This window comes from Nipponia nippon, unplaced genomic scaffold (genome assembly GCF_047370975.1).
Source record: "Nipponia nippon isolate SJK-2023a ecotype South Korea unplaced genomic scaffold, ASM4737097v1 scaffold_5, whole genome shotgun sequence".
Lineage (NCBI taxonomy): Eukaryota > Metazoa > Chordata > Aves > Pelecaniformes > Threskiornithidae > Nipponia > Nipponia nippon.
In genome coordinates this window covers 99,878,317-99,904,037 of record NW_028262369.1, presented here as the reverse complement: position 1 = coordinate 99,904,037, position 25,721 = coordinate 99,878,317, and the positions used below count along the sequence as shown (strand labels likewise).

The 25,721-nt window shown below is 42.0% G+C and overlaps 1 long non-coding RNA gene across 2 annotated transcripts in view; it reads left to right on the top strand.

Annotated features, from left to right (window-relative positions):
• LOC148052410 (uncharacterized) overlaps nt 1-25,721 on the top strand; it is a 65,705-nt gene that overhangs the window by 26,481 nt on the left and 13,503 nt on the right. The window contains exons 2-3 of one of the 2 annotated variants that reach the window (XR_015699148.1): nt 22,249-22,316; nt 24,523-24,817. This is a non-coding gene — a long non-coding RNA (uncharacterized LOC148052410). Of the gene's footprint in view, nt 1-22,248; nt 22,317-24,522; nt 24,818-25,721 lie in introns of those variants that run through there. The other variant, XR_015699149.1, reaches the window with a different exon arrangement.

Below are 25,721 nucleotides of genomic sequence, written 5' to 3'. Positions count from 1 at the left end.
AGGTAGTGAAGCTGTTGGACCTCCTCAATGCCGAAAGTTTATGGGGGTTCAAATGGCAGCTGAGCAAGACCATTGATGAGATGAAGGCTATTAAATACAGAGGCCAGACCTCTGGCTCAGGAAATCCCTGAGCTGCAAATAGTTAAATTCCTGGGAAAGTGTTCTGGGGAAATATCACTGGGTGTTAGCTCTCTGCTTAAACTCTTCTCTGAGGTAGACGAGTCTTCGGTCATAGCCAGGGTGGCCACTTGTGTCCTTTGTTCAAGGCTTACGTATCTGTTCCTGGCAACCGACTTCAGTGGGAATTAAGCCTAGCTGAAGTGGGCTCCGCCTGAGTGTCCCCATTGTCCTAGATGAGGATGAGCAATTTGAACACAAGTTCTTCTTCTTTTTTGCTTTGTATTGCTGGAGTCTTTCCTTGGTCAGGTGACCTTAGTGAGCTCACTTTCAATGCATGAGACGTACTGCCATGGTTTAAGGGTAATATTGAATTGGGTCTGGATAGAAGATGATGAGAAAGGAAAAAAATGCAAGAAGTACCAATAAAATGATATTTATTGATTTTTTTGTGTTTATGCATGTAGCATGTGTGGTTAAAATACTAGTGAATGTGGGAATATTAGCAAATGAAGAGATATTTGAATTTTAGTGTTAAGTACTGCAGCTATCATCATGTGGGCTGGACTTATGAACTTCAGCGTGTCTGGAAGGCAAACCTGTTAAACAGCGTTAAGAATGCTTTGCACATAGCAGTCCGGTAGTGTTTGTGAGAAGGGTGGGGAGAAATAAGCTTTAGGTTAGGAGTAGCTATGATCATGGAAATACCTTGAAAATCGCTGATTAGTTTTGTCTAATAGGCATATTCTGAAAACAATGTTTCTGCATATATTTTGAAAATTCACTCTCAAGTCTCAACGTTTTCCATGTCTTGCCTCAAGAAAAATAGCTGCAGTTGAAAATCAGGAATTGTCAGTGTGCATTGTCAAAACAACTTTATTTTATCAAGTCAAGATAATGTTGAGAGAAGTCTATACCCACTTTAATTGCTTTGACATTCAATTAGTAAGACATTCTACTCCTCTCCAATAGAGTGAGCTTTTGTGAGGCTCATAGGAAAACATGGCTGGAAAAGCACCAGGGGATGTCAGCGAGGCCATGTTCCCGGCACGGTTCACCTTACCCATCTTGCTGCTGACAAGGTATACATGCTCCCTACTCTCCAGTGTTAGAAATTCCCCAAGAAACCTGTTCCAGTGCTCTACTCTCCCATGTTGTTAAATTTATTTTTTTTCCCTGTCATGAGACCTGAGTCTCCCTTGCTGCAATTTATATCCCTTATTTTTTTGCCCAATCCACCATAAACGTGAAAAACTGATTTTCCTTCCATCTTTGCTACAGCTGTCGATATAGCTGAAAATTGTTATCATGCCCTCCACTAAATGTTCTTTTTTAGGATAAACAACCCCAATTCTTTTAATCTTTCCTCAGATGTCAGGTTTTCCAGACCTCTGATTAATTTCATTGCTTTCCTTGAGATGCATTATGCTCAGTGAATAATGGCTCTTGTCCCCTAGGATAGGTCATTTATACATATAGCCGAATATTTATTCATTTAATCATTTTACAATATGTCAATTGACGTAGCAGCTGAGCACTTGCATAGTTCTTACAAACATGAGTGCAAAACTGTAAGAAGACTAAGTAAGTGGTAACAATTAAATCCAATAAAGGTATTTGTCATGCTCTGAAACTTGTTAGAGTCTCGCATTAGCAAACCTTAATTCTGATGAGCTGGACTTGTTGCACACAGACATTCAGACAAATGCCTCTGGAGTTAATGTGGTCCTGCTGTTGTAAATATATTGAGGGTACCCAAGGAGTGGCAAAAGTCCTAACTCATGGAGGGGAAAGAAATGAAAAAAAGTTTGTGCAATGTTCTGGTTTTGGTATTTAGGCTTGCCTGAATACAGGAAATTTTGCTCGCCCCATGAAATCATGAAGGGCTTTAATAAAATGTCTGTTGGAGGCTGAGGTAGTTTTAAGTGAGAGCTGACAAAGACATGGACTTAATAGGCTTTGCAGGTGATTAGAAAGTCTGAAATGTGCTGTAATTAAGGAAAATGTTATAGACCACTGCTATTGTCTGTTATTCCTGGTACTCTTTCAGTAAGGATGGAAACTGCAGGCTGCTAAGTTGCAAATGTGGTAGCATATTCAAACGCCAGCACTAATACATCTAAACCAGTTTGTAATCTTTGCTCTGATGACAGTGTCAACAGACCTCGTTTCTGTTTGCACTGGCACACTGAAAGCTACTCCCAGCAATGTATTCCTGGGTTGCACAGTTTTTTCTCTATAAAAAAATGGGGGTGGCTGTATTTTCCTGCTGTAATGTGTTGAGGATTAACGCATCCTCGCATTTTTAATAAAGCATTTGAGCTTTCCAATGGGACGCGGGACAGAAAGGAGGAGGGTCGGATGCAGTTTCTGCATTCTGTTCTGTACTGTTCTGACAAATGTTTAATTTTAGAAGATTTAATAGTTTTATCAGCTTCATGAGAAATTTGATATTCAGAAAAAAAATTCCCAAAGAACAGGGTTGATGAGTGAATGTTGTTTTTCCCAAATTGGTGACAACCTGAAAACCAGGGGGAAGGGAGACAAATAGAGTAGGAACCGAAATGATGTGATTGGGTGTGTTTTCCACTGTCTACCATGTTTATTTTTCTTTGAACCAAAATATTTGCTGGACCTAAAATAAAATGCTTTGTGGTTGTTTTTTTTTTCTTTTTTATTTTGGTTTTTTTTTTTTTTTTTTCATGTCCTGGTGTTTCCCTGCGCTTTTTGCTGAGGCTTAAGGAGGTAAGGAAACCACCAGAAACCAGATCCCAGGCAAAAATAAATAGTCAGGGACTCTTTTATCAGTGTGTTTTAGGATACATTTGTCTTATGAAAGCATAAGTGAAGCCATAAGGGCATCCAATTTCTCACTTTTTTTTTTTCTTCAGAAGTTTCAAAACCACTAAGCAAATCATCTTGCATTAAAATAATCTTCTTCTGCAGAAGCCAACAGGCCACAGAGGAGACCATTCCAGTCATACCGTCACTGATGGAGCATCCCTACTTAGCAGAGACCTGCCCCTTCCAGCATTTAGTCCACAGTTCCTACTCTTTCTCCCTCATTTCTTAGAAATATGCAGGCGTCTGCCTTTGAGTGGCTTTTAGAACAAATCTCTTTTTTTTGTGTGCGTGTGCTAATAACAGTCTTTAACTTCTACACATCCGAGTTATATTTTTAGATATTATTCAATGCAAAAATCCTTTAGGTTTTATTATTTATTTATTTACCTCCACTGTGTAAAATTTTCTCTATTGTTTACATAGTTACAGAAAAAATGATTCCAAGTTGGAAGCTCCGAACTTCCTAGAGAGTTTGTTTCTTTACTTTGTTGATAGGGTGGGCAGTGTCCTTACCCCACCCCTGCAAGCAAATAAACGAGCAAAACCAGCACTGAAAGCTGCTGACTTGGCATACTTGATCAAAACAGCAATAAAATTGAGAAACACTTTACAACAGCTTGCATGAGAGGGGTAGAGGGCAAGGCGTTTTGAAGAAGTTGAGTGGGAACGGTTTGCCCAAGGCTGCCAGCAGAGGCACGCTGGGCAAGTCCCTTCTCTGCTTTGTCTTCGTGTCCCTTCTAACGTACCAGCAATATGTGTCATTGCTACTAGTGCTGGTAGTCAAGGTTTCTAGCGTTGTATTCTTTGTTGGAGCCGCTTTGTCCCTGATGCCTCAGAAATAGGGAACAGAGCCAGTCTACATCCCAAACAACTTTCGGGAGGTGCTGGCATGGCGCGGGCACGCATGGGGAACCGGGATCTGGAAGGTGTGCTCCTTCCAAGCATCGGCACAATGATTTCAGGCAACAGGCATATACCTGATCTGTTTTATGCTGGATCCCAAGTTAATAGTGTACGATAGCCTAATCTTCATCATCTTGCAGGCGAGGGCCGCTCGGCTGCACCGCTCGCCGCTGCCTGCGTTGGCGCATCCCTCCCCACACACGCGGCAGTGGTGCGGTTTGTCTGGTCCTGCCCAGCCGGGGTCTAATCTGCATCAAATGTTAAAAAGAAAACACGTGTTTGGCATTTCATATCTGCTCTGAATGATTAGGTAATTTTCACTAAATCTCAGCCTGATGTTAATTTACTTAGCTCTTTCGTTACTAGATTGAGAACTATCTATCAAATTTACATGTAATGAATTTTTGATAAACAGGTTAAGTACAATTATGTTTAGAACGGGGGGATGTTCAGAGGGTGCGGTGGGAAGAGCTGCATCGCCAGGACTTGAGCAACACAGCAGACCTGTCCTGACACGCGTGGCAAGGTCTCCTCGGTGTGTCTGGGGCTTCGCTGAGGAGCCCAAATATGTCCTGCAATCAGCTGCAATTTCTTCTGTCTGATTACAGAGGAATAACTCTTACGCTGGGTTAGGATTATGTGATCTGAAAAATGTCAGCCAAGGCTGCCAAGTGATAGCTGCCTTTGGGTATCTTCATTTTTAATTTTCCCAGCTCAGGTATTTTGGCCCTGATTTTGAAAGGTGCTGAGTATCTCCATCATGGAAACAGTAGAAGGAAAGGGGATAGGATGTGAGACCTGAACAAAAGAAAGAGCAAATCTCTTTCTGGAAAACCATATTTTCTGTTCTAGGCCTGCATGTGTTGAATATTTGATATTTTGAGCTGGAAAAGCAGAATTTGCAAGTGGCAGTTTACATGTACATATAAGCACTTGACTGTCTCCAAAACAAACCGACAGAAAAGTGGTTCTCCAAAGTATGGAATAAGGCAGTGTGAGAACCGTTAGTAGAGCTCTTTAAATTACAAAGTCTCTTCTTTTAAGCCATAAATATTTACACTCCACATTTCTTGAAACATCTGTTCTAAATACGCAGACAAGTAGCCCCATAACCATACATATGACACTAATATTTAAACTGATAAAGAGTAATAATTAATGTGAAATTTGCAAGAAATTAACTCGCTAATTTGCATTTTGAGACACTGCCATTTCGGAAAGTTGTAAAGGATGGCTTTTGTTTGTGTGCCTCCGCCCTGCCGGGGCGGGTGGGAAGGGGGTCTCGGAGGGCTTTTCCCTGCAGGTTTCACAGCGGGAGAGCACCCTCAAGACATTTTCCAGGGGTTAAACACTTTGTGCCTTGCAACTTGTCATTTTGCAAAGCCATTTGGTGAGTGAATATTTCTTTTTCTACTTTAAAATGTGTGAAGTGAAGAAATTTCTATGGCGTAAATTAACTTGCCCGTTGATGGGAAGAGGATCTTTACGTCTGTGGGACCGGGCGGCGTATGTTGTAGTGAGGTAGGGGCTGCACAGGTTTGTTGTACTAAAAAGCCATTGTCCTTAATGAATACCAAATTTAATGGGCACATGACAAGTCAGTTACTGTTGCCCTGAGGTGATCCAAACTTATGGATCCTATTTTTTTTTTAATTTGAGACTATTTTAATTTATATGCATACTTGAAATGTTAGGACACGAGACAGTCTTTTCTGGCTGGTATTCTCATTTAGTGCCAAGTGCCAAGGTGCAATGAAAAGATGGAGACGTGTGTCGAAGCCTAAATGGCCGCAGCAGTTTTAATACGGCCGCCGCATCTGATCACGGCAGCATCTTAGCAGCCCGTGCCCTCCTGGGGCTCGCCCCCGGCAGGGCTTTGGCAGGGCCCCTGCGGGCTCTGATCCTGCAGAGCATCGCTGCCTCCCCCGCAGCAGCCGGTTGCAGGCTCTGCAGTCTCCGTTCACCCTTTGCATAAGATCCAGTGTCCTTGTAGCCTTACAGGCTAGATTTAGATTTCAGGCTGCCAACCTGGGATGAAGCACCAGCTGTGGGACTGGCTTTGGCAGCAGCCCACTGGAGTTACTGGGAGGTGTCTCGCGTGGTGCTCTCCATCCAGACCGCCGTCCAGAGAAGACCCAAGTGAACCAGGTTGTCAGTTTGCCTGCTTAGAGTATTCCTGATATTCTATGTGTGTCATACTACCTCTTGCAAATGTATAAAAAATACAACCAGTAGAAAAGGATGTTGAAATGCTGCCTGATGCTCAACTTGCGCTGCTTGTCTTCTCCATAATCCACATGACTGTTCAAATGATGCTCTGTGAAACAGATTTTCCAGCTACAGTTGTGTATGATATTCTCCAGGTAAAGGTACAGCTGAGCTGGAACATAGATTACCAGACCTTATCCTATTTATCTTTAATATTTCATGTAGCAGCTCAGCTATACTGTTTTTTTTAATGATAAATTGTGGCTATTGTAAACAGAAGTACTCAAATCATGGTCTCGCTGCACATGTCTTTCATGACTGTGCTGCCACAATAATGAGGAATGGGAGATAATGACTTAAGGAAAAAGTGCTGGATTAAGTGGGACAGTAAATTAGGCATTTATCTCTCTCCATTGGAGGCCTGTTTCCAGTTCCCTTCTAGGTCTCAGCTGAGCTCTATTTAAAAGTAAACCACGTCGTATTTCACAAAGCCAACCCACTCCATAGAAATCGGCATATAAGCGCTCACATTAAATTACCATATTACCCAGGAGGTCCTGGTTTTCAGGAAGGTCAGAGTTGAGGTGTATTAGCAAGAAAAAATAAGGTTATACTGTTCTACCTTTTCACTATGTATCTAGAGTATGGAAAATTCCCACTTACTGACTGTCTCTTTCTCTCTGTTTTGTTTTTTTTTCCTCTTGTGTGTTTTAAATTCTGGTAATTTTTGGACCATAAGAAAACTACTGTGTACAGAAATCGCATGCCTGCAGTTTCCTTTCAAGGGGAAAGGATTGTAATGGTATTAGATTCAATGAAGTGTGTTTGACTATGCATATGCTAGCGCGTTTTACTCGGAAAACTATGGCAAAGATGATTATTACGGTTGCAAAGTCATAGGACCCTTGCTTTATTTAATTCGGAAGGTTGAGCTACTTAGAGGATGACTCGAGATTGCATAATGGAGAAGGCTGTTCCCTCTTGCCTTATTTGTTGCAAACGTGGAAGGGGATTCTGAGGAGAGATCCGGGCAGCTGAAGCTGGTTTTGATGAATTTGATGCTCTCCTATGCCTGGGATGTATTTGCAGTGTGACGTTATTCACAGGGACACAAGATCAGAAAGACTATCATGGTCAGTCTGCTGCTGTTTTTCAAGCAGCTACATCATATAATTATATTAAAATTTACTAGTGTTCCCCTTCAGTTAGGCCTTATGAAATGTTGTTTCAGAACTTTATTCTGACTGTAGAAAACCATCATTCACCTTTAAATGAAAATATTTTAATGGGCAGGTTACACCAACTGGTTACACCAATTCTTCCACTGACAGCAATATTTTAAAAGTTGAATAGATGTTCTTGCTCTCAGCTATTTACTACCACCTAATTTATTTCATTAACAAATAAAAAAGAAATGAAAAATCACATCACTTTTCAGTCTTCGTTTTGTTCATTGAGCTGGCCAGGCTCTTTCACTCCTCTTTCCACAAATAGACTTCTGTTTTCTTTCCTGATCTTCTTTATAGTTCTTCCATTTTGAATTAATCTTTCTTGGGCACCGTGCTCCAGAACTAGACATGCTGTCCCACAAATGCTCTGTTCTTAATGATGGATAACGATGGTAATGATGCCCTTATAGGTGTCACATTAACTAAGCCTTTAACTAGTGACCGCTTTTATGGACATGTGACTGTAATGTGATTTGGAGAAGTGCTGGGCTCTCTTTGCCGCAATTTACATTTATGGGAGCTGTGTTTTGAACAGGAAAATGTAAAAGTATGAGTTGTTTATGAGTAGCAGATCTCGGGTTTCCCAGTTTGTTTCCCATGTTGATTTTCTGGTGGCTGTTAGGTCAACTTATCCGCCTTCTTGGGGGGGGAAAAAAACCCACCCCTACCTGGACAACTGGGTTCATAAAATATGGAAGAACTAGAATACTTTGTCTACCATTCTGCTGAGTTGGACTGAAATTAGGTGATGTCTGCAAAGTTATTAGGAGGGGACACAGGAAAGAATTTGCTTCCTTGCATGTGCACACACAAGTAACGTGGTGGCTTTGCAGGCTACAAGTGACATACTGTTATGTAATTAATGACTAAAGCATTTCTATAACCAGGGTCAATGCATGTATCATAGGCAACTCTGGCACTTTAGCTGGGTTCAAGGTAAAGAGAGTACAAAAATCCCACGTTTCTGTGTGAATTATAAACCTCTGAGACGTCTTTTCAGTTCTAATGGCTGCGCAGCCTCCAATCTCTTCATTGGGAAAGAATATTGAAGAGTGGTTGAAGTGATGCTCTGAAAGTTCCAGTTTCTTCTGTTTCACTGGGTTTCTATCAGTTCTCATATTGAAATGCCTGTGGATTTGTAGAGAGACTGAATATTTGTCAGTATTGATGACAGATATATATATTTTTTTTTTTTTTTTTTGTGTGTGTGTGTATGCTAGTAGAACTGTCAATCGCTATCTTTAATCAAGGATCTCTTGGATCTGACTCTGATGACCACCATGACTTTCTCTTTGAAGGGATCTCGGGGAATGGAATTTTTTTTTTCTTTTCAGGCCTCCCACTACCAGATCAGCCTTCTGTCCTTGCTTTCACTAAATAGCTGAATACTGGCAAGGTTATTCCCAGCAGTTTGTGCTGGAAGTTGATCTCCTAGTTAGTTACCTCGTAGGTCAGAACGCCATTAATAAATTGCATTAAGTGTTGAGGCAAAGGTTGGAGAAGGCAGAATCCAGATCAGGATTTTACTTAGCTATAATATTTAATTAAAATATGTAAAATTATATATTTCTGCATACATATTTTCTCTTCATGATGTTTTCTAAAACAAATTTCATTTGACTTACAAAAAGTAATGCAGATACATATTCTCAACATTAGAGAATCTACATCTAAACTCAAGCAGGGTCAGAGGGGCAAACTTTTTAGGTGTTAGCACCATGGAAGTTGATAATCAGGAAAAGGAGGCTGATACCATGAAAATATCAATTATTCTAATTGCTGTGAATTCAAGTCCTGACCTTCATTTCTAACAAACTTTGCAGATTAATTCAGACCTGAGATATTTATATAGCATGATCTGAAACAGTTTATAACTTCCAATTTTTCAAGGCAAGAGTAATATCTTGAATGAAACTTGAACTTAGCAGCTCCTGAACACTGTAGCAATAGCAGGTACCAGGATTTAAGGCTCTCATCTGTAAGAGTGAGAGAAAAAGGTAAAATAACGTATAGCTGAAACAATGTGCAAGTCATCCACGTGAAGGACTATAAGTGGAGCTTGTTTTCTGTGACAATATGAATGGAAGGAAACTCTGAAGGTGTTGGATAGGAACAAGAAAAATGTGATATGTAGCACATATCATATAACTTACCATAATATAAGTTCACCTGAAGTGCTACCTCATTCCCTGTATCGATATGGACTGTTCGGTCTGGTGTAACGTTTGCCCGCAGATGCGGTTGGTGCAGCCGCTCTGTGTGTCAATGCCCTGCCCGTGCCAGCAGCAGCAGCACGTCCTTCTGGTCACAGCTGGGATGCGGCTCCTCGTGCAAAGTGGGTCTTTGCGAAAGCAAAAGGGTTCTCTCTCTCTTAACTAATGCGTGTGCTATTAGAATAAATACATTAATTACAGGTAGTAAATGTAATAAAATATTGTTAAAATATGTTACACAGCCAAGAGAGGAAGGTGAGGATAAACCCAGGAGGAAGGAATATCAACTCTCCAGTCTTCCAGTTCCTTGCTTTCCTTTTGCTCTCCAGGTTTCTACTTTCTTTCTCAAGACATCTTTATCTTAGCAGTTTTATTTGGTTTCTTGTAAGCAGAATAACGTGGGTACCTTCCTTCCCGTAGCAGTATCTTAGCTTTCCCACGCTGCTGGTATCACAGCTGTGTATCAGAGCCCAGCCCAGGGAAGGGGTCCTCTGCTTGTGAATGCAGCTGGTTCTGCTACATTTTATATTTACTTCATTCCGTAACAAGAGCATCCAGAGAAGTAGACATGGCTTAACTATGAATGTCTCATTTCTGTGTATAGGTTTACTGTAGGCATTACCAAGCAGGCTGGCCTGAGTACAGTGACCAGAGCTGCGCCTCCTGGTCAGTGCAATTCGCCTTGTCCCCAGCAGTCTTTCTATACCCTTATTTTCTCCCTCTGAAAGGACACGTTCCATATTTCCACGTTGGTCAACAGAGAGCATGTCCCACATCTGACAGTGCAATCCATACCCCAGCATGGCACAGTAGGTGATAGAAGCAGCTACAGCTGAGCTGAATACATTTGGACTTCTTCTGAGGTGGTCAGAAAAGTGGACTGAATTTTGGGATCGCAGCACTTTGTTGCATAATATTAATTAAATCCATATGTTGGAAGAAGCCTATCTGTGTCGGCATCTTTGCTTTTATGTAGGAGAGGAGTCCTTTTCTAGATTTTCCATAGTCTCAAGACTTGACTAAGTTGTCCATGTGCACTGAAATTCATAAACTGCCTATTTGCCAAGATTTAAATACCTAACCTTTCTGATGGCACTTGGGATTGAACTATGGTTCTTGAGAGAGGTTATTAAGCCACTGTGCCCGTTATGCTTAATTTTTGAGAATAGGAAGTAACGTCTGCACTGTAGCCAGAATTCGTCTCTTTGCTCAGCTCAGCATATTTTTTAATGTCAACAATTAAGAATTGCCATTAAAGAGTATCACAATCAAAGAATGTCTGCAATCCAGGACGAATTAATGAGGTACACTAAAACCTCTACCACGTTTTCGTGTTCCTTGAGATGCTTTTCTTCCCTCTTCCTTAGTAAAGCCACCTGTAACCATTGTAGTTCTTCTTAATGACTTTAGATGAAACTATTCAGCTATTACCACAATGATAAAAAGTAGGCAGAGGTAATATGCTGGCAATAAGGATATGGATGCATACATCTAGAACACCCATGTCCAAACCTGCTAATGTGGTGGCTGCGTTATGGGCTTCCCATGTGTGACCTACCAAGCACGTACAGAGGGAAGAGTGTTGAACGGATTACGATGAGGCTGATGCTGATGCAGAAGTACAGCCCACAGATGTAACAGCCCTGGTACTCAGGCTAACAAAATGAAAATCAAAGGTGGCATCTAAGGTAAAATGTTGAGTTCAGTGCAATGGCTTTATTGATTTACATAGTCAAGGTTTTGTCTCCGTAGTCTTCCTAGTTTCTGTACAGATTGGGGTGTCTCTGGTCTTGTCTGCAGAACTGAATGTGTGACACTTCTCTCAAAGATGACACTTCACTAACTCAGGTGTAAAGCTTAATTCCTGTTTTTATTTTAAAAAATCCGAAAGAAAATTCTCTAGAATTTTTTCCATTGTACATGATATTCCACCAGCTCGAGCTCTGAGCAGCTTTTTCCTGGTGACGAGCAGGATTCAGATCCCACTTTTTCTGGGAGGCTGCTAAAGTAACAGTTTCTACCTTGAAATATTTTTGTTTCCGAGTAAAACTGTGTCAGCAGAAAAAAAAACACCACCAAAAAACAAACAACAACAAAAAGCACTGACTGCTTTGCTTGGGAGGTGTGAATAGCATTTTCAAACAGATTTGAAGCAATTTGCTTTTTAAATTCTTGCTTGTGCATTTTGCCATGCTTTCTGATTAACACCTTGCAGAATTTTTCATTTCCTTTCCATTTGCCTTTGTGAAGTGTGTTTCTCAGATCGGTGTTTATCCTGTGGGTAAGCATTACTCTCAGGAGTAAATGATCTCAGGGAGGGAAATTTTATTTTCGGAAAAACTTTGTTCAATGAATTTATACGAAGCTTTGGGGTTTATGCTACTGAGTTTCTGGTCAAAGGCTGCCGAGACAGGAGGAGGTGATGCTGGTGGTGAGATGCACGGGGAGGCTGAGCTCAGACTTGGTGCTCAACTTCTCAGGCGTTTTCACTCCAAGACAGCAGTGGGTTAAATTGTAAGAGTGGACAATTTTAGCGACGGAATAACATGCATCTCCAATAGCCCCTGAAACCTACTGGGGGATGTGATTCGTAACAGCAAAGAGAAGAAGCGAGCTGCTGTAGGACAAGACGTTTGAATGAACCTCCCTCCATTCCTTAAGAAACTCTGTGAAACAACCTGGCTGGGGCCTGGACCGAAAAGCCCTCGTGAAGCAACGTTTTGGTTTGAATAGCCGGGCAATGTTTTGATTTGAAGCAGTGACCAAAGTGTATAAATGGCACAACTCTGTTTCCAGAGCGCTCTAAACTTAATAAAATAGAACTGAGGATTTTTTTTGTTTTTTAATGAAACATTGGTGACCACAACCCCCTTGGGAATTTGGACAGAGTGGTGGGGAATGGTTGCAGTCTCATCCCAAAGCCGGCAGACCTGAAGGCTTTGTTGTGAGATGAGGAGATATGTGGCTTTACCATTAAAGGATTTTGGAGAAGAAAGGGAAAAAAAAAAAAAATTGTACTTCAGGCTGAAAAATTGTGTTTTGTTTCATGTGTGGGCAAAGCGAAGATGTATTCAGGCTCTTTTTTTTTTTTTTTTTTTTTAATTTATTTATTTTATTTTTTACTCCCCAGAAAGCACTGGCAGCTGGATTGCTCTGATCAATAAAATCATAGCATGGTAGCAAGTCGCAGTTTGTCTGCAGGTTCAAATCCAGCTCTAGTGAGGTAATCAATAACTTTGTTTATAATGACATCTAGCTGGCAACATGTGGTTGCTGCTGAGAAGCCTTATCAAAAAAAAGTTGGACCAAGTAGTAATGATATTTGAATTACCATATGAGACTGGGCATGGTCTCTTCCCATGCAGATTAAGATAAAATACCAAAGCAGAATGGGAAGAAACACAGGTATGATGGCTTCCTTACGCGCTTGAAAAAGAAGGGCTTAATTTTGTAATTCCTTCTGATACCTGTGAAGAATTACGTACCTGCGCTGTCGTGACGATGCGTTTACACGTCCCGCTTCCCCAGCAGTCCAGGACCACCACTCATGCGAAGGTCTTTGGTTGCTTGCAGGGAGCTTTTCTGCTATTGCCTCTATTTTTGTCCAAATGCTTTGAAGCGTCCATGTGCTCCTGGGTCCTCTCTATTTTGCCATTCTCAACCTGTTCCTTGGGTGCAGGTTAAAATCCTGGTCTCTGTTTAGTCTGGAATATATGAGGGTGCTGGATCAGGCTCTGAGGTATTGGACTATCCTATGGAGAAAGCAGTGGTGTAATAAGGCTCTTTAATTTTGCTTTGTAACTATTAGACATCACATAGAAACTTTTCAATAACATGATGAAATAAAATATTTGTTAGTTTTTAATTACAGTGTGGCATAAAACAGTGGCCAAACAAAAGATGTACCGTGCCCTTTTGCCTGATGTGCTAAGGGTGTCGGCCCTAGTTTCACTCTTTGCGTTTCTCATCACTTTTTACCGTTGAATCGAGGGCTCTGGCTCCGTAACCTGGTGCGTGGCTGCCACGCCGGGCTGCGGGACGGGAGGTGGAGGTGGCCTCGGGCCAGGTAGTTCGTTTGGGCGCGATGGTGCCGTATCGAGGTGGCGTGCGGGAGGATCCAAGGGCTAATTGTCTGTTTTCGGGGAGTTAGCGTTATTGGCAGCTGCCATTACCCCATCTGGGCGGCTGTCACCGGCCCAGCCGACCCGCCTGCGCTAATTGCAGTGGCCTTTTCATCGTGCAGGATCACCCGGCTAACCGCAAAGAGCTGTCTCTCCATTAGCGCCGGCGGCCGCCGGCTCGATCGGCCGGGCTCGGCGGGCATGATTGGGCTGTCAGCGTGCGGTGACGTGCCGGCGTCGGGAGCGTTTAGCCGGCACCCTTTGCCCCTCTCTCTGCACCTGAATCCCCTAACCTGGCCGCCCCGCTCGTTTCCGAGGGTGCTCCGGCATCGCAAAGTTCAGCGAGGCACAATTGCAGGCGGGCAGGCGGGCTCTGACAAGAGATCAATACTGTCCTCCCCGGCGCGGGAGCGGGCTGCCGGCCCTGTCAGAGGGATGTGTGCCGTAATTGGATCACGGATGCGGGAGCCATCCCAGCCTCCCGTCAGCACTGTCACAGCTGTCAGATGTCATCCCTCCGTACAGCTGTCACCGCGGGAGGGCCGGGGCTCCTTCTCCATTCTAACCCAATGCAAATGTCCACTTAGCGGATGAATATTGAAGATATTAGACACTTCTCTATGCCTTTATGCAAAATAAAGATCTGTGTCATCTGTGAATTTCATGGAAATAAGTTGCAATTTATTCACTGTGAGAAAAGTGAAGTGAAGCCTGTAAAAATGAGAAATTATTTGGTTCAGGCTATTAAAAAAAAAATATTTCTGAGAATAAACAAAATATGCAGATTTTCTTCTGAAGAGTAAAACCTACCAGATAAAAATATATTTTTATGAGAATAGAGTAGCAGTTTTGTATTAGAATATTATTTTATGCAAATGAAAATTTTTCATTTCTGGATACCCTTACTGACAGAGAGAGAAATGCGATTGGAGTAAACTTGGATTTCTGAAAAAAAAAATCATTATTAAAAATTACTGAGAAATATAATCTTAATATTTGTTTTAAAATAACCAGATGATGAAATCTGCGAAGCACGCTGATAGGTAGAACGGGAGGTTGCTATACAGCTGCTAGCCGGGAAGACAAGCCTGCATGCACCAGCTCTTACAGAGCCGGTCGCTGCAGCGAAGAGCAGAGCCTGCCAGCCCGGAGCGGGGACCGGAGCGCTCTGCTCCGCTCTGCCGGCGCCCTCCCTGCTTTCCCGTCCTCTCCGTGCTGGGAAAGTTTTCGGAGAACGCAGCAAATTTGCAGCAAAGCAAATGCAAACTGGAACAAATGTTTGTGGTTTTGGTTTTTTGGTTTGGTATGGTTTGTTTTGTTTTGTTTTGTTTGTTTTTTTTCTTCTTTCCCTCACTCTTGTCAGTCCTCTAACTTGCACGTGGATATGGCATAAACCAGACCATTGTAGTTAACTTAGAAACGTGATTCAGTGAAATAACAGAACCTGTCAATCTGTTGGGGATGAAGCACGAGCAGCGCGGTGGGTAGGCTGGGCAGCAGTTATTGTTCCCTGTGACTGGGAGTAGTTTATACGCGGCAGAATAGGATCCAGATCTCTCGTGCTGTCATTAGAGAGGAATAAACTACTATATTGTCTGTTAAGAAATTAAAACCCAATAGACTACTGGTTTTCTTATTCTCCCTTGATGATGTCAACATCATCCCTGGCTTTCGGTCACGGCCGTTCCCGATTTGGCTGGCTGGTTGGTTGTTTGTTTATTTATTCATTGCATTTCTCTGCCGGAGCCCAGAGCCCTGGGCTGCCCCTGTCAAGCGAGGGCGGCCCCGCTGACGGAGGAGCACGAACCTGATTTCCACCACATAACCCCGGAGCTCGGCGAAGCACCGTGGGAGCCACCGAACCCATTTACAACCTACCCCGACCACTTGTGCCCACGCGCCAGGGGAAGCCGCAGCCAGGCTTGCCGTTACGGCCGTACGCAATTTGCAACGCAGGAATAATAATAACAGGGCAAACGGGAGAGAGCAGCGGTGGTGGGCCATTGGGGCAAATGCCGGCCCTAAGGGGGGCCTGAAGAAGGTGGCCTGAATATTAAGTTAAGATGCAAAATTTCCATTGATTTCGATGGCAGCAGGATCAGGCATTAATTGCTTCGTTACTTGTGCTGTTTGGAAATTTAAGAACTAATCAGGCACTGCCTCACCTTTGCTTTCGTCCAGTGCGATGCTCGTAAGAGCTGAACAGATAATCCATGTATAATAAAGCCGGAGGCTGGGGCGAGGGCCCCGCCGTGGTTGGGTGGCTGGAGCCCTCTTTGGAGCATCTCCGTCTCCACGTGCGAGTCTGCGTGCCACCGTAGTGACAAAAGAAGTACTTTTTTTTTTTTTTTCTTTTTTCCTTTTAAGTGTGGTTTATGGCTAATTACATCAGAGATCCAAAACAGTCCTTCTTACATTTGCATTAATAAGGTGTATCACGTGATCCGTACTGAAGTAGGAGTATACATCAAAGGTAGATTAAAGGTTGGTTAGGCATCAAACTATGTTCTATATGTAAATTTATAGCAATGATGTGCTGTGGAAAGATAGCTTACCCTCTATTTCTGTGCTACTAAATAAAATTAAAAATTCACAACTCTGGTTTATGGGATTTTAAATGAATTTGATCTCTCTTTTGGGCAGGGCAAATAAGTGTTTTGTGATGTATTATTTTACAAAAAAAAAAAAAAAAGACCATCGTTCTGGCTCATTTAATTTTGCGAGTGAATGATCTAAGATTAACTACAGACTAGTCAGTGCAGTTTAAAAGCTGAAAGCAATTTTCAGCCATAGATGGTAATGCCACATTTAGTCCACAACCGAATGACTCTAAATGACTAAGCTGCAAGGTCTTTGTATATGACCACAGGGCCTGATAAAGCCATAGGAATACAGTAAAAGCACAAAAATAGTTCCAATTTATTTGGTGCCATCACCTTAATGAGATTAATACAGACGTGTTCATGTGCCTAATTGGTGATTTTGTTTTAACTGGTAATGAAGGATTAAATCTTCAGGCAACAGGCTACTTGCAGGAAAGGGGATTGGAGAAAAAAAGTTTTTAATTATAAAAGGCAGCTAGTGAAATATGCCACTACAAAGTTAATAATGCATCTTTAATAACATATATATATGTGTGTGTGTTGCATTTGCCACTTCACTGTTTGCCTGAGTGGTTAGAGGGATTGTTTATTTGGAAGAGAGGGATAACGGTGAACTCGGTCATGTGTCCTTGGCATCTCTTGGTACCGAGGAAGACAAAAGCTGGGCATGAGGCTTGCTCTGTTTCCAGACCTGGGCATCTGCAAAAACCACTGTCCATAGATTCAAAATATTTCTATGGATCCCGTTCTGCTCCTTAGACCTTACATCTATGGAGCAGAGTCTGGGGAGAAGCTGGCTCCCCGGAGGCTGGGCCGAGCTCCGTCCTGGCTGACGGCAGCTCCTCTGATGAGCAGCCGCACCAGAAGGGTGAACTTCACCCTGAACGGCAGCGAGCTCTGCCCTTCGGAGTCTGGCTGTGACCATTTAAATGCTAACACTATTAAATATGCTGCCAAAACACAAACACCCAGCCTAAGTCATTAAAATGTAATTACAAGGGGGCAGCTGAGCCTGGTTTGAGTTTTGAGTCAGAGGAATCTTGCAAAAGACACCAATGCATAAACCCAAACCCACCCCAGCTTCAGCCCGAGCCCATGGACTGCTTACAGGGAGTAATCCCGGCTGCCTCTTAAAATGGCTCTTTGCAGTCATTTGGTTAAATTTAGCTGTTTTGTTGGGGAATTTTTTCCCCTTTTGTACCTTTCACAAATGGATGTATAGCGTGGGCCTTACGGCGCTGCTCTTTTAAGTTCGACTTTCAGTAGAGACGATGGCAAAAAGGTCTTTAACATCTTCGATGTAGGATATCCTCACATTTTTAATGTGTTTAAATTAAACTGTTTGTGAGTAAGGTGGCTTTTATCAAGCAAATGGCTTTTTATAAAAAAAAGCAACATTTGGATTTGTCTCGGCAAAAGAGCAGCTCTGGCACCATGTTTTATCGCCTGTTCCCTCTTGTTTGTGAAACCAAGAGGCATTGTCTAAAATTTCTTCCATTTTCCACAATTTTATTTTGCCACTGGCAGAGCTGGGGGAAAAAAAAAATAAACCAAACCCCAAACATCAACAACCACCAAAAGAAAAAAAAAAAATGGCAACCCATCAGCGCATTGTACAGCAAAGCAAACCCAACCCCAGTACTCCGAGTGCCTGTAACATCTTCAGGCTTCGATGATATATTAGGAAGCGCTTTAAAAGGACTCTGGGTAGCGATACCCCACGCTGCAAGATGCTCCCTTCCCGACGAATGCAGACAGAAATATATTTTACATTTCTTGTCAGATTGAACTTTAAGACATCTTGACTGCTTTCTCTATAATTTAAACATCGCAGCCCAAATGGCAACACGCTTTGCTCGGTTCCAGTTGCGTGGAGCCTCGGTGCTCCGCTGGCTCGGGGCAGCGGCAGCTGGCCCCTCCGCCGGCATCCCGCTCTCCCCGCAGCGTGTCAAGCCATTATACCGGGGACCAGAATGTCACCCTGGTCTCAATGGTTCGTCAGCTGAAGGATATGGTTAACAAATGTAAAACCAAACTTCAGAGGAGCTGCTTTTCTGTGCTAAGTGATCTGTATTCCCTCTGAATTTACTTTCCCCTAACCCCGTGAAATTAACAGTACTTTCTGACATTCGACCCCCTGACCTCACATATAATAAGAATTTAAAAAGCACCATGCATGAGTGTGTCTGTGTAATGCAAAACTGGGAAAAATGACCATGTCACCATTTTATTATACAAAACCTTCTCCATCTCCATTGCATGCTTCATATATGAGTGCTCGGTTTAAAGTTATTATAAAGAAAAACACAGTTTTAACAGTAATAATTCACCGCTCGTGACTTTTATAGACAATAAATTGTAGCAAATACATATTGCTGCACAAGAGCCCTGTACTCCATTAATGCAGATATTTACCGGGATAAGTGTTAAAAATAGTCTGCGGGAAGAGGCCGGCGGTTCAGAGGCAGCGGCTTCTGGGGGGCTGGCTGCCGGGGGTGCAAGTGCGTGCACAATGTGTAGGTCTCGAGGTTTAAGAGGCAGAAGCAGAAAAGTGTTATGTGGAAATGATTTTGCAGTTATCAGGCTCAGGGGATGACAGCATACAAGAGTAAGAACAAGGTGCTATGTGGCTTTTTCTTCACTGTGAAGTAAAGATTGGCAGCTGGAAGTAAGGCTTACAGGCAGACCTGCACACAGGACCTCTTCACCCAGGACTCATAATCACTACTCAAAGGAAAACGCATTTACCAGTAAAAAGCGGCTGTAGCCATCAGAAGTGTGCTTAAAACACCACTTAAATATCACTTTATACGCTATTACTTGCAAACTGTGGCTTGGTATTAAATTATACTTGCATAGGCTTTTGCTTAGGTGCTGATAATGCTTTTGAGGTTGCATTGGTGAAGAAGAATTTAGGCTGCTTTACAAGAGACGTGACTGGAATATCCCCCGGTGCTGACAGTGACAGGGTGAAAAATTGCAGAACTGTACTTTCTTTCCCCATATAGATTGTAATTTTAATTGTCATTGTGGCCCTTCTGTTTTAATTATGGGACTTCTTTGATATATACCAGGACATCGTATTGAATGAAAATATGGTGCTATAATAGTCTCTTTATAATTAATGACCACATGTAGATCTTGGTGCATAAAAGGAAAGGAATAAATGAACAATTTATTTAACTAGGTTTTGGATTTCTTTCTGTCTTCCAGTGAATATAAAATGATCCTGGGGCTTCTGAGGCTGTTTGATGTAAGAACTGCACTGAATATCTAATAAAATTACATTGGTGTAGATTACAAAACATATTAGGTGGTTTTATTTAAAGATGTTCCCATTACAGTTGGTAGATTTCTTCTATTTACTGTGTCAGCCTCCCTTGGTGTCAGATTTTCAAACAAACGATCGTTTTCTTTAGTTTATTTGCAAAAGCGTTTAAAAAAATTAAAGCAGATTTTACTCACGAAGCCAGCAGTTTTGCAGGTGAGCTCTTAGGTGAAGTGTAGGTACCATCTCCTCTGGAGGTAATTCGTGTACCTATTGCACACTGCAAATAGCCGTTCCTCCCCCCCAACTTTTGCTTTCGAAATATGATGGATTTATGTTCTATTAATTTCTGGCTGAAGAACTCGTTCTGTGTGTCCAATCTTAAGCAGGAGCGGTTGTAGGAAAACACAATAAAAATACAAATGACTGGTAGTTTAGTGCTTTTTACATAGCCTAGGGAGGAGAAAACCCCCCAAAATAAAAGCCTGTGGGGAGTGCCACGCCATCGCGCAGCCAGCCCTCGCAGGTTCTCGCCATGCAGGCACACACAGACTTGCAAATACACCCGGCTGATATACATTTCAGGAGAGTAGAAACCTCTATGGATTTCTGAAAAGCAGACATATTTGTCCAGTGTCTGTCAGTGTAAAACTAGAAAATATACCCTGACAAGCTTCTGCTAATTTTATTGCGGCGCGGAGCAGTGTGCATGCATCCTGGGCGGGCTGACTGCAGTTCAATTGCCGAGCAGGATGAAATTGGATCGGCAGAGACAGGGACTACCCTGGGGTCAGCCGCGACCATGCCACTTCCATGTGATGTCTAGTTGGGGTGATGGTGTGTAAATAAACGTGGAGAATTGCAAATCTTGTCATGGCCACGCAGAACAGCTCAAGCATTTAAAGATGGTTGCCCGCAAACCTAACTGGAAGGTGGTTGCTCTGTGTGGTGGCTGAAGCAAAACTCCCTTCTTCGCCCTGGTCTTCTCCTTCCTGACATCTCCGAGAGCACTGACCCAGCACTGCATCGCTGAAGGGATTAATCACCAAATTGTTTTTCATTTTAGCGGAAAGTAAAGAAACTAACTAACCGCGTTCTAATATTGTTCTTTTAAAGCCGGGCTGCACCGAGGCTGGCAAATGCTTTGTATTTATGTTATCTGACTTGATTTATTTGTTTTTTAAAATGAGGTGAGGAATCTTAATGTCCTACTGTTTAATGAATTTAGGCGCATTAAAGTTCCATGAGGTCTTTTCATTATTATGAACTTTACTAATGTTAGAAAATAAAATATTATAGAATTCACATTTTCTGCTTATGAATCTAATTTTATTTAAATACTACTTACAATGGTCATTAAAATACACTTAAATTTTGCTACCTTCGACCAGTAAGCTGTATTTTTTACCAGTTTTACATTTACACATATCTGTTTTTCTGTTACTTTTCCCACATGACAATTACCTTTCATTACAAATTTATAAAATCATTTACATTTTAGCAGTTTAAATGTTTCTGCTGACATTTTGTAACTATTACCCTCTTCTAGAATGGCATATGTTCAGGCAGTTAATAAAAAATTAAATGGAATAGCACTAGACAAGGTGAAGCTTTGTATCAGAGTGTTCTGCACATTTCTGAAAATACCATCTTTGTGTTGCAAACTGTGAAGTGAGGTTAGGGCTATGCCAATATGTGTATTTGTCATAACTGTCACAGAGTCCATGAACTAGCCAATCATTCCGCTCTTAATTAGACAGTTACATTTTGCTTTTTAGAAAGCATCCTCATGTAAAATGGTGTCTGAGATTCGAGAAAGGTGCTTGGAGCAAAGGGGGCAGAGAATACCAGCATCAAAACACTTTTTATCTGGACAAGGTGGAGTTTTTAACTGCTGCCTGACTCCTAAACGAGGGATATAGATCGTATACCATTAAGAATCCTCGCTGATTTTAAACAGAGGAAATGTCGTCTCGCACTCCTTGAAGAAGGAGGCAAAGAAACTGCTTAGGTGTAGGTTATTTAGGTGCATACTGCATCTGTAGCATAAATAAATTAGAATGGCCATTTTAAAAAAGAAAAGGAGAAGAAAGGTGTACCATTAGCTTACTTGGAGATTGTTAAGCATCTGAAGACTGTGCTTGGGGCGTGTGTGCTGGAATGAGGCTGGGAGGGCTTGTCTGCATAAAGCCGTGGCTCTCATCAAGCACGCTTTCTCACTCATAAATCTGAATTGATTTCACGAAGACATTTACAGTATGTTCCGCTAAATACAGATTCTGTGGCCAGACTTAGGGTAAAGAAAGCAAAAAATATTAGTAAAAATAATCCTGCCTGCCTGCTGTATTTCGGTTTCCCTTTTTTTTTCATTACTCTATGTCAATAACCATTTGGGATTTTTTTTTTTTTTTAAAAACAAAACCAAAAATTGCAGTTCTTCATTTATGACTGAATATGTTGTTCACAGCTATATCATAATCCCATGTTTAAACACGAAGTTCACAAAGATCCTTTTTAAAAATAAACAGTGATTTACACTGCTAGGAGGCAGGGTTGGTCTAATAAGCGCTAGGTTTCCAAGAGGGATTATTAGTGTTTGCCACTAAATTCACCTTGGGATAGGACTGTGATAAATTCCTTGGCTCCTTAGTTAAGCAAAGCGGCGCTATACCGAATTCAGAATAAGAGAGAAATTCCATTTCCTCTCCGTTAATGACAACTCTTTGCTGCTTTGTTTTCCAGCACGAGTGCTCCAGCGATGTATGAAGTGTTTCTGATAGTCCAGGATTCCCCCTTCGCCTTCTGCTCAGGTCAGATTCTTCGCTGTGGGGTAGCTGTTGGTAGCCATCAGAATCCAGGCAGTTGAGCAGCAAATGCAAAACAGAGAGTTCTTTGTGGGGTGCCAAAAGTGCAGCCCGAGGCGGGGGGTTTCAGCTCCTCTTCTGCCAATGGAAATGATGGGATTCGGGGCAAAACTTTAAGGGAGAGAAGAAATAGAAAACAGTTTGGGGTAACCCGCGTGGTTCACCCTATTTTAAATCTTTATTCAATAGGCATATCACAGAAGTTTTAACAGTCATAGCGGATTAACCTTGCCTGTGCATTTGGAGGCTAGTCATCTGATGAATTTACATGCAGCCGGATGAAAATGCTATTTGGAGAGAGATTGAGAGTTTATTTGATTAAATCCCTTTCTCCAATACCTTGACCTCTTTCTTGTGAAATAATCAGAACTGTTTAGCAAGAATATTCTGGCATTAATAATGAATTGCTTTGGAGCAGGTTTTTCCTGCTCTGTAACAAACCCATTGGTGCCTGTGCTTTTGGGAGGACGTGGGGGTGCTGCTGTGTGCTCTGTGTGGAGGGAACGCTGCTTAGAAAACGCTGAAAAAACGCATTTCAGTTTTTCTTTTGAAATTTATGGTCTGGTGGACAATTTACAAGCCAATGTATTATTTAGGGAGTGCATTCTCCTGGCGTGTCTACCAGTAACTATTGGTTTTTGTGACTTGCTGATGAAAATGAAGACGGAAAAGCAGGAGCTCTTTGCCTGTTGGGGTGGGTTACAGGTCCGCGGGTACAAAAGGCAGTTTTGTCTGTAATAGCCATCGTGAGCACTTAGCAAGCGGCGCTGCGAGGCGACTGATTTTGTTGTTTTTAACTCTTGTGTTGATTCCGGCTCTGCACTTGATCCTGCGCCGTGTTCGAAGCAGTTGAAATGTGCCTTCTGCCCAAACTTCGCTCCAAGTGTGCAGTATTTGAATGCTAATCAGCTTTGTATTTGTTATTTTGAAAAGAGCATTTGTCAGTCATGATCACAGAGTGTATTTGAAGCCAAATTGATGACTTTATAGTATTACTTGACTTTAAGGTAATGAGATCACATGCGAGTCTTAAAAGGTACGGTGCTGTTGCCTGTGTACGTTTGTGCTGGAGATACTTGAGCTGCACATAAGTTGGTATAATAGCTCTATAAGATACCTTACTACATTGTCAACCGTGATAAGGCTACGGTATCTTGTCTCCCAACTAAATTAAGCTTCATTATAATTTGTTTCTTAATAACATGCACTTCACTGTAATATGTAAAATGCTTGGCTTTCATGAACAACTCTATGGAAAAGCCGTACAGTATCTCATTTGCATTTAGCAATTATATTATATTACAATATATTAAGCTGCAGAAAACCTAATCTAACATCATAATTTAAAATCATAATTTACAGTACTTTACAAGGAGCATACAAGGCAGGTTACAATAACACATCGCCTTTCCATATCAGCCAGTAAAATTATTTACTCATCTATTATTTAGTTTTCCAAAACGTCCTGGATAAATTTTATTCATAAAATTCAGGGAGTCCTTACAGCAGAGCTCCATTAGGATGTCCAAATATGCTAGTGTACTATTTACCGAAATTTAGTGACCGGTGCTCTTTCTAATAACTTTGGGTTGAATGTTTGCATTAAAAGGGGTGTGGTTTCAGAAAAAGAAGGTTGTTCAAGGAAGTCTAGATTTATCCAGATATTCTTTGCAGCTAAAATCTAACGAAAGGAGGAAGGATCCATTTTTAAAAGACTTCATACGGGTTGTGACACAGCATTTGATGAATCATTTAATATGCGACACGTGATGCAGAGTGTCAACAACTGGCTCCTGTTGCAGTCTTTGTTTGGAGCTCAGTTCGACTCGGTCTCAGATAAACTTCAGAAAGCAGCAGGCTGCAGCCAGCTCCCCGTGTTTCTAGTCACTCGAATATTTTGAATAAGCTTTTGTCAAATATGTATTACTGTTTAAATCTAGCATTAAGAATCTAGTATTAAAAGGAATATGGGCTACTTAGCAGCTGATTTACCAGTTAATGGTTTAATTCTAGTACAGTATCTGGCTTCAATTTATGACTCCAGTTAGCAATATTTTATCTGAGTATGTGTTAAACAGTGCTACTGAGTTTGCACTACAGAAGCAAGGTGTCTGTCTCAAGTGTATATAATCTGCATCTCTTATATGATAAGGAGTGCAATACACGATGACCAGCACTGTGACAGCAGTTCAGTCTCGATCACCTCTGTGAAATACCCGAGAGTGTGTGCGAGCCCCTGGACGTTATGGACGAGGAGGGTGCTCCCAGCCCTGAAGAGAAGTTGGTCCCCACTTGGCCACCTCAAGCTGGCCACGCAGGGTTGTGATGACACCTGGGGACATGCCACGCGCTCCCGCTGCCACGCTGCAGAGCCTGGCAGGAGACCAGGTCTTGTCTGGCCACCAGTCACCCCCGAAGGGAGGTTTGCAGAGACTGCCTGCCCACCAGGTTGCACTCCAGTTTTGCTCTGAAACCAAGCCTTGGTGAAAATATTAAACGATGATGGAGTGACAAAGAGGGAAGAGGGAGAGTCTTTTTACCTTCAATAAAGTAAAACCAACAAAAGCTCCTTCTTGCTCACATTCCTCCCTACCCAGCCCCTGCAAATCAGTGTTTTGGTGCTGATGTCTCATGTCAACATATTAGGTGCAGAGCTCAGAAAATGCCTGAAAATTAAGAGAACCTTAGATCTAAGTGTTATTTTTAGTTTAAAAACACATCAGCGCAGTGATGGTTTGTACTGGTACGGGATCCACCTCCCTGGGGGGGATATTCTCTGGGAATAAGCCCAGATGTTAGAAAAACAGGGAGACCTCAGGTTTTGGATGCAAGGTCTCTTATGTAGCAGGAGTGGCTCTGTACTTGAAGCAGAATACTCTACCAGTGAATGATGCCGATGGTCTCTGTTGTGCTTTACATAAACAAAAATACTTTGCATACTTTAATTAAACTGTATGGTGAATCACATTGCACAGTGATATTAATGCTCCAGTCTATGACATTAGTGTGCTTTCCTTGTTGAGAATATTAATGATGTCATTGTGCATTTGCAAATATGTTGGCAGTTCATGTGATAATTGTATAATTGTCAAAACTAGAAATTGCCCCCGATAGCTTGAACTGCAAAGGCTGCAAGATTTATTTTGTGCCTCTGTGAGGAGCATTTTATTTGGCATGACTGTCTCCATAATCGTGGTCTCACTAAGGCATGCATAAGTTTGGGAGACTGGAAGAGGTCTCTGCTCTTCCCAATGAAGCTGGTGGACTCTTTCTTCCTGGGAGCTGGATTTGAGAGGATCCAGCTCAGTGCTAGAGAGTTAATACAGATTAGATCTTGACAGAAAAGATCAC